Source organism: Chiloscyllium punctatum, unplaced genomic scaffold (assembly GCF_047496795.1).
Source record: "Chiloscyllium punctatum isolate Juve2018m unplaced genomic scaffold, sChiPun1.3 scaffold_364, whole genome shotgun sequence".
Classification (NCBI taxonomy): domain Eukaryota; kingdom Metazoa; phylum Chordata; class Chondrichthyes; order Orectolobiformes; family Hemiscylliidae; genus Chiloscyllium; species Chiloscyllium punctatum.
In genome coordinates, this window is record NW_027310098.1 from 1 (window position 1) to 8481 (window position 8481).

The following is an 8481-nucleotide window of genomic DNA, read 5'->3' on the forward strand; positions in this document are numbered from 1 at the left end:
TATCGCGATTTATTTCTCCAAACTCTCTAGAATAGAAGAGCATAGTATTTCTCCCACCTCCTGTTGTTCCATAGATGGCCTTGTTGATCTTTAAGGGGTCCTATTCTCTGTCTGGTTATTATTTTTTCCTTAATGTATTTGTAGAATCTCTTTGGATTCTCCTTAAACTATTTCCTAGAGATATTTCAAGTCCCCTTTTTGCTCTCCTGATTACCCTCGAGTATATTCCTGTAAAAACGTGATACTGTACTCCCAATTCCTCCGCCTCTGCCATATCTGCTCCCAGGAGAAGCAATTCCACTTCAGGACATCCCAGAAAGGTTTCCTCTTTCAAGGACCGCATTTCCCTCCCACTTGATCAACAATGCACTCCAACGCATATCCTCCACTTCCTGTACCTCCTCCTTCCCCCCACCCCTCCAACCACAATAAGAATATAATCCCCCGGTCCTCACCTGCCACCCACTAATCTCCATTAACCTCTGCTATGTCCGCTACCTACAGTCAGACCCCACCACCAGGGATATATCTCCCTCCCCAACCCTTTCTATCTTCCGCAGAGACCATGGGATCTTTGGTGCTGATGTGCTGCCCCACGGATACCTCAGTCACTCACCCTGCCAAATGGCCAAGTGAGATTATCACTAGATGGATAACCCAGACACCCAGATAACATTCTGGGGGCCAGGATTTGGATCCCGTTACGGCAGACAGTGGAATGTGAATTCAATAAAAATGTGGAATTAAGAATCTATTAAAGACCATGAATCCATTGTTGATTATTGCGAAAAAAACTCATCAGATTCGCTAATATTCTTCAGGGAAGGAATCTGCCATTCTTACCTGGTCTGGCCTACATGTGACTCCAGACTCACAGCAATGTAGTTGACTCTTTACTGCCCTTTGGGCCCAGCCAGTGACACCCTCATCCTGTGAATGAATAACAAAGAAGGTCAAGTCTTGTACCCAACCATACTATTCTTACAGATAAGCGATCTCTTAGTAAATTTGCTTCTCAACTCCCTGCTGACTATTGGGGAAGTGGGGGGGGGTCAATAGTACCATCCCAATAAGGAGATCATCCCTTTCTTATTTCTCAGTTCCACCTGTATAACCTGCCTGGATGTACTCCCAGGAATACCCTCTTGAAGCCCAGCTGTAATGTTATCCCGAATCAAAAATACCTCTCCCCCTGCTCTGTTGCCCCCTTTCTATCTTTGCTATAGCATCTATACACTGGAACATTAAGCTGCTGGTCCTATCCATCATTAAGTTATGCCTCTGTAATTGCTATAATATCCCAGTGCGATGTTCAAAACCATACACTGAGCTCCTCTGCCTCCTGTATTGAAATAAATGCAGAGTAACTGCTCATTCTGTGCCTTGCCCTTGTCTGCCTTGACTGTTTGACATCTGAACTGTACCAACGTCAGACTGAGCTCTTCCCTCACTCTCTCTCTGGGTTTACCCACATTCCTTCACTGGTTTAATGCCTCCTGAATAGCACTAGCAACTGTTCCCTTCCAGTGCCAGTACAATCCATCCTTCTGATGTAGGTCAATTCTACCCCACAAGAGATTCCAATGATCCAATAATGTGAACTCTTCTATTCCTATGTCATTGATACCAATAAACTACAGCCTTCCCTCAAAATGGTTATTCTCCCCTTTACGAATATTCTGCTCCCTCTCTGAGGCATCCTTATACAAAAATTACACATTCGAATAATAAACCTTTCACTCACCAGGTCATCATAAAAGGATTACATGACACATTGAAGGTTTGGGGATCCTTTTGAGAGAAGGCGATGATTCAAAGGAGAATTTTTAAGCAGCAAATGGGATTGATCTGGAACACAATACTCACACACACAATGCGAATATCCAGATCCTGATATACTGAGTAATTCAATCAGAGTTTAGCAGAATATTTACTGAGATCACCATCTGAATATCCACCTGTAATATTCTGTAATACAAGTTTATAAAATCTGTCACTATCAGTTCAGGTTAGAAACTCACACCATCCCCTCTTCGTGGCCCAGGAGTACTGTACATATTACCCTTGAGGACATCAGCAGTCAACTCAGGGGGAAATCTGTGGGTTTCTAGGAGATTCCAACTTGAGATCTCATGTGACTGAACACAGCAGTTCTTGGACACATTGGAGAAAATTATCCAAGCGTCAGTGAGATATGGGGAACAAGAATTACTTTCTTTTCTTTCATTCTATGCTGCCGCTCTGCCTCATCAATAAGACATGGGTGTGAAAGGCTAAGCCTAACGATGGGCAAATTGTCTCCATCCTGACCAATGGGTAGGAAGATCCTCTCAATCACTCCAAAGTGTATCACTAAAAAGATAGCAACTCTGCCTGCTTCCCACTGCCCAGTGCTCCCAGTAAATGTTTGAAAGAATGGGAAGGGGGGATATCTCCTAGAAAAGGCACAACTGTAAAGGTCTAAGAGGATTATGAAAAGAGAGAGATGCACAGGAGAAGGGGGCAACAAGTTGCTAGATGGGGTTTAACTTGGGAAAATGGGAAGTTGCTCATTTTGGAGGAGATAATAAAAGAACAAAGTACAATTTAAATGGTGGAAAATGTAGAAAGCTGCACCACAAAGGGACCAGGGGTAATTGTTCAGGAAACACAGAAAGCTACCACACAGTTACAACAGGGAATCAGGAAGGGGAATCGAATGTTTTGTTTCAAAAGTTTTCAGTCTTAGAGTTTGGAGTATATACCTGAGAGTAACGTGTGGAAGTGCTGGTGAGACCACCATATCTGCAGGAATGAGAGCAGTTTTGGTCCCTTTAGATAAGGAAATGTGTCACTTTATTGGAGGCAATTCAGGGAAGATTCAATGAGATGATCCCTGGTTTGGAGGGATTATCTGTTAAATAAAGGCTGAAAAGGTTGGGACTGTACTCAATGGATTTTGGAGAAAGAGAGGTGATCTCATTGAGACAAATGGGATTCTTTAGGGGTTTGACAGGATAAATACTGAGAGGATGTGTCTGAGGGTAAATACTGAGAGGGGAGTCTGAAACCAGATTCTGAGTCACAGAATCAAGGGTTCTGTTTTGGATTCAAGTTTAAGGTGACACAGACGGGTAAGGGGTTTCAGGAGCAATGGAGCTGGGGTGAGGTGGAGAAAAGCAACGTTTAAGAGATTGGAATTCCTGCTGTTCTGATTGTGTGGATGTCTGATCAGAAGGTCACCTTGGGGTCAGATATAAGAGCAATATTGTGAAGAGTGTGGTTCTGCCTCAGAGAGTTCCCAGTGGGAGGGAGGGGCTCAGCAGAAAGGTAAAGGTAAGGCAATGGGTTTAACCATGACAATGTTTCATTGGAGGAAATTGCAGCTAATCGAGTAGTGGGAATGTGGTAAGCAATTTGATAACTGAGTAACAGTGGAGAAATGGAGAGGGATGATGGGGAGGGAGAGCTGGGCATCGTCAGTGTACATGTCAAACCTAACACAGTGGTTTTGGATGATATCACCTCCCGGCACTATGTACGTGAGATACAGGAGAGACCAAAGATAGATCGTTGAGGGACACCAAATGCAAGGAATTCAGAAAGGAAAGGGAGAATGGAGATGGAGCAGGATTTTCCAACAATGGTAAGGTCAAATATTAGTTTTTCACAGAATGGGAGAGAAGGACATAACCAAAAAAGACCAACAGACAGAACAAGGAACAATATCTATAAATTGGCGAGGGGGGGTGATGAGGCGGCAGCAGAGGAAAGAGAGTTGGAATGTGAGTTTAGCGAGATTAGGGTAAAGGGTCAAGGTGAGCTCTGATAAGGCTTGACAAGAGACTGGAGAAAGATGTAGGTTTAGGACAAAAACCAGGAACACCACGTGAGGCAGTTGGGCTCAGTGGGCTAGTGGGAGGGAGGGAAACAGCAGATCGGATTATCTCAGTCTTAGTGACAGAGAAACTCCATGTGCTCCTCACTCATTGTTGGAGGGGAGGATGGAGGAGACAGGATGATGGACAGTGTTTTACAAAGAAACAAAACCAGGGTTAGTGATATTTAAAATGAGTGAACAAACCTGATGTATTTAGCTTTTATCCAGAATATTAAAACAAACGACTGAAGTCCTGGTTCGAATCCCATCTTGGCAGATGGTGGAATCTGAATTCAAGAAAAATACAACGTATTAGGAATCTCCTGATCTCCATGAAACCATTGTCAATGGCGAAAAAAATCCTGCCAACCTGACAGTGGCCCAGCCAGCTACTCACTGTATTAATCACTGCAAAGTCTCAACAAATGAATGAAACTGGATGGACCAGTTGGCAACTAACAAGGCACCAGAAATTACAACCACAGAATCAGCCCTCTCGATGGTGCAACGTCCTCCTCACTAACATATGGTTTTTGGTGCCAAAACGTGGAGAGCTGTCTCACAGACTAGTCAAGGAACAGCCTGACATAGTCATACTCACGGAATCATCCCTTACAAACAATGACCAGACACCACCATCACCATCCCTAGATATCGAGACTGTGGGGCTGGAAAAGCACAACAGGTCAGGCAGCATCCAAGGAGCAGGAGAATCGACGTTTCAAGCCTAAGCCCTTCATCAGCCTGACCTGCAGTGCTTTTCCAGCACCAGACTCTTGACTCTGATCTCCAGCATCTGCAGTCTTCACTTTCTCCTGAAATCTCTGGATATGTCCTGTCCCACCGGCATGACAGACCAGGCAGAGGTGGTGGCACAGTGGTGTACAGATAGGGAGGATTTGCCCTGCGAGTACACAGCATTGGCTCCGGAGTCCAGGATGTCTCATGGCTCCTGCTGATTACCACGTCCCGCCCTCTCTTGGCTGATGAATCACTCCTCCTTCATGTTGAATAACATTTGGAGGAGGCACTGAGGCAATAAAATGGTGTCAAATGTACTCTGGGTACAGGATTTCAATGTCCACAATCGAGACGAGCTCTGCAATAGAATTACTGACTGAGCTGGCCAGGTCCTAAAGGGTATAGCTGCTCAGCTGAGTCTGCAGCGGGTGGTGAGGGAACCAACAAGAGGGAAAAACATACTTGATCTCATTGTTATGAATTGACCAGCTGCAGATACATCTAGCCATGACAGTATCAGGAAGACCAACCATCACACATTCCTTTTGAAGACAAAGTCTTGCCATAAAGTTGAGAAAAACCTCCATTGTGTTGAGTGGCACTATCACCGTTCGAAAGGGGACAGACTTCGAAGAGATGTAAGCTCTCAAACTGGGTATCTATGAGACACTGTGGGACATCAACAGCAGCAGAACTGTACTCCAGCACGATCTGTAACCTCATGGGTTTGTAAATCCTGCTCTCACCCATCACAATGGACAGGAAAGGAGGGCATGCCATGAGCAGCAACCAGGCAGACTTAAAAACAAAGTGCCAACCTGGTGAAGCTGTCAAACTGAATTACCTGCATTTCAAACAGCATCAGCAGCAAGCAACAGAGTTAAGTGATCCAACATCCAATGGAACAGATCGGCGCTCTGCAGTTCTGCCACAACCAGTTGTGAACGGTGATGGACAATTAAACAACTCACTGGAGGAAGTATCACAGATATCCCCACCCTTACTGATGGAGGAGCCTCACACCCATGCACCAGATAAGACAACAGCATTTGCAGCAATCTGCAGCCAGAAGTGCAATATGGGATGATCCATCTCAGCCTTCTCCAGTGGTTTCTAACATCACAGATGTGAGTTTTAAAGCAGTTCGATTGAGTTTGAATAACATCAAGAAATGGTTAATTAGTGCAAAGGCTATGGGCCCTGCCAATATTCTGGCAATAATACTGATGGCTTGTGCTCCAGAACTTGCCACCCACCGAGCCAAGTACCGCTCCAGCACTGGCATCTACCGACAATGTGGAACATTGCCCAGGAATGTTCAACACAAAAACACAGGGCAATCCAACCCAGCCAATTTCCCTCTTATCAGTCCACACTCGATCAGCAGTAACGTGATGGAAAATGTCATCAACAGGGCTACCAAGCAGCAGCTGCTCAGCAACAGCCAGCTGAGTGACACTCATTTTAGTCTCCACCAGGGCCACTCAGCTCCCGATTGTGTTACCGCCCTGATTCACAACCTGACAACCAGCTGAATCCCAGAGGTGAGGTGAGTGTGACAACTCAGTCCCACTCCAAGATCACTAATTCTAGCTGATTCCACCCTCATCTCAGCTCATATACTGAAACTCTCATCCATCATGTGTTATCTCCAGACTTCATTTTCCAAACACACTCAGGGCCAGCTTCCCACATTCAACCTCCCTGTAATCTCAAGAAAGTCGAAATCTCTGCTTGTTGATTCATCAAAAGGCTCCTAATTAGAATCAACAGCATACAGCCATAGAGATGTACAGCAAGGAAACAGACCCTTCGGTCCAACCCGTCCACGCCGACCAGATACCCCAACCCAATCAAGTCTCACCTGCCAGCATCTGGCCAATATCCCTCAATTTAAAATTCTCACACTTGATTTAATTTCTGGCTGTAATAATCCCGAGCTCCCTGCACCACACACACTTTGAGACCTCGACAACCTATTTTCTTCGAGACTCCCAACCATTTGTAAATTCATTACTTCACCTGTGTGGCTGTTTCTACAGTTGCTGAAGCAGCATGGTCTGAAATTTGCAGCCAAAACCTCACAGGTCTGCTTTCCACCTTTAAGACATCCCTCAAAACCTGCTTTTTGGCAATGCTTTTGGTCACCTGACCTAATATCTCCCTCTCTGGCCTGAGGTCTAAAGTTCTCAATCGTATTTTTGTGAAATTATAAGCATGATAATAAAAATTTAAAAAATGTTGTTGATTTGGACATTATTTTCAAATCATCACTGTTGCTGAATGAATACTCTTAATGTCTCTTATCCAACCACATTGTGGGAGCACCTTCACCACACAAACTGCAGCTGTACAAGAAAGTCAAACATCACCCTCTTCACAGGCAACAGGGCTTTGGCATTAATCACTGGTATCTGTGGAAGGAGAAACACAGTTGATGTTTCAGGGAATGCAAAATGGATTACAGGGAATGAAAATGGTGCAGAATTTGATCGTCAGAAATGGAAGGAAAATACACTTGCTTATTGGAAAAAAGAATTCTTGACTGTCAAAAATATTCAAGAAAAAAGTAATCTGATAATAGAGCAGTACATGGTCAGGGGCTGGGCAGCAGTGAAAAACCCTTTGTCTATAAATTACTTTCGAGACTGAGGGAGCTGGATCTTGACAAAGTGGTTATGAGGGAGCCCAGAGGTGAATCAGAGCAGTATTGGCTGCTATGATCCCAGTGACTCTATAATAGAGAAAGGCTGCACATGCGCCTGACTGCACCTTGCCCCCTACAAAGATGGCGGCTCCGCACGTGTCCAGTGAATCGTTGTCCCGAATAAAGATGGCGGCGCTCACTCAGGCCTTCAGCCGCGCTGAGGCAATTCCCCATTTACTGTAAACACGGGACTGGGACGTTCAAATTTGTGTTTTCCGACGTGCACAATTTGTTTGCAAAACCTCTCCGCTCATAGCAACACAGTTTTTCTCCCGTTTCCCTGTTTATTTCTTTCCTTACCGGATCCTTTCTCTCCATAACTTCCCGAGCATTCATAACAGCAACTCTGCGCCGTGCGCGAGGGTGATCACATGGTTGTTTAGCTCCGCCCTTCATTCACTTTGATTGGTTGGAGGACCAACACGCCGGCTAGGTCATCCAGCTCCGCCCACCGTCCTTTCATTGGTCCGGTGCTGACATCAATCACCCGGGGTCGCCTTTGTTGACGAAAGCATGCACAGTGTGTCCTGCTTTTGCTGATATGTTGGGTAATGTGATGGGAGAGTTTACTGAGGGGAAGAATTCCCTTTGTGTGAGCTCTGCAGTAGATTTCCTTGATTCATGGAGGGATTTGCCTTCCCACTCATGACTGTATAGCTGTGATTGATGAATCAACGCCATCTGAACCAGTACATAAACACCCCGTTTTCACAACATCTGAGATCTTTAGCACATTGTATCACACTCTTCTTTGGAAACAAAAAAAGCATGAAGTGGAGCCTCAAGGAATCGGAGCAGGAGTAGGGCATTCATTCCCTTCAGCTTGTTCCCCCATTCTATCAGATCATGTCTGGGCCAACCCAGACCTCAACCCCTCTTTGCTTGATCCGCATAGCCCTCACCTGCTCAATATTTCAAAAATCTATCTGCCCTCTTTTGAAATAATTTGAGATAGAATCACAGATTCCCTACTGTGTAGAAACAGGCCCTTCAGCCAACAAGCCAGAACAACCCTACGAAGAGTAACCCAAACATTCCCCTCCCACATTTAACTTTCACAATTGTTTGGGCGAGAAAATTCTAGCCATTCACTGAGAGAAAAAATTCTTTACGTTTTTTAAAATGAATGTTCCCTTATATAATGTCCCCTGGTTTGAGACTTCAATGGTGCTAG

The 8481-nt window shown here is 44.9% G+C and overlaps 1 long non-coding RNA gene across 2 annotated transcripts; it reads right to left on the minus strand.

Moving 5' to 3' along the window:
• Positions 1–840: 840 nt before the first annotated feature.
• LOC140472556 (uncharacterized) lies at positions 841–7692 on the minus strand. Of its 2 annotated transcripts, XR_011957723.1 has the most exons (4): positions 7608–7692; positions 4064–4146; positions 1867–1968; positions 850–930 (listed from the first exon to the last, which is right to left on the minus strand). It is a non-coding gene; the product is annotated as an uncharacterized lncRNA (long non-coding RNA). The 2 variants fall into 2 exon arrangements; XR_011957722.1 differs by lacking the exon at positions 1867–1968 and having other exon boundaries at positions 841–930.
• Positions 7693–8481: the final 789 nt, after the last annotated feature.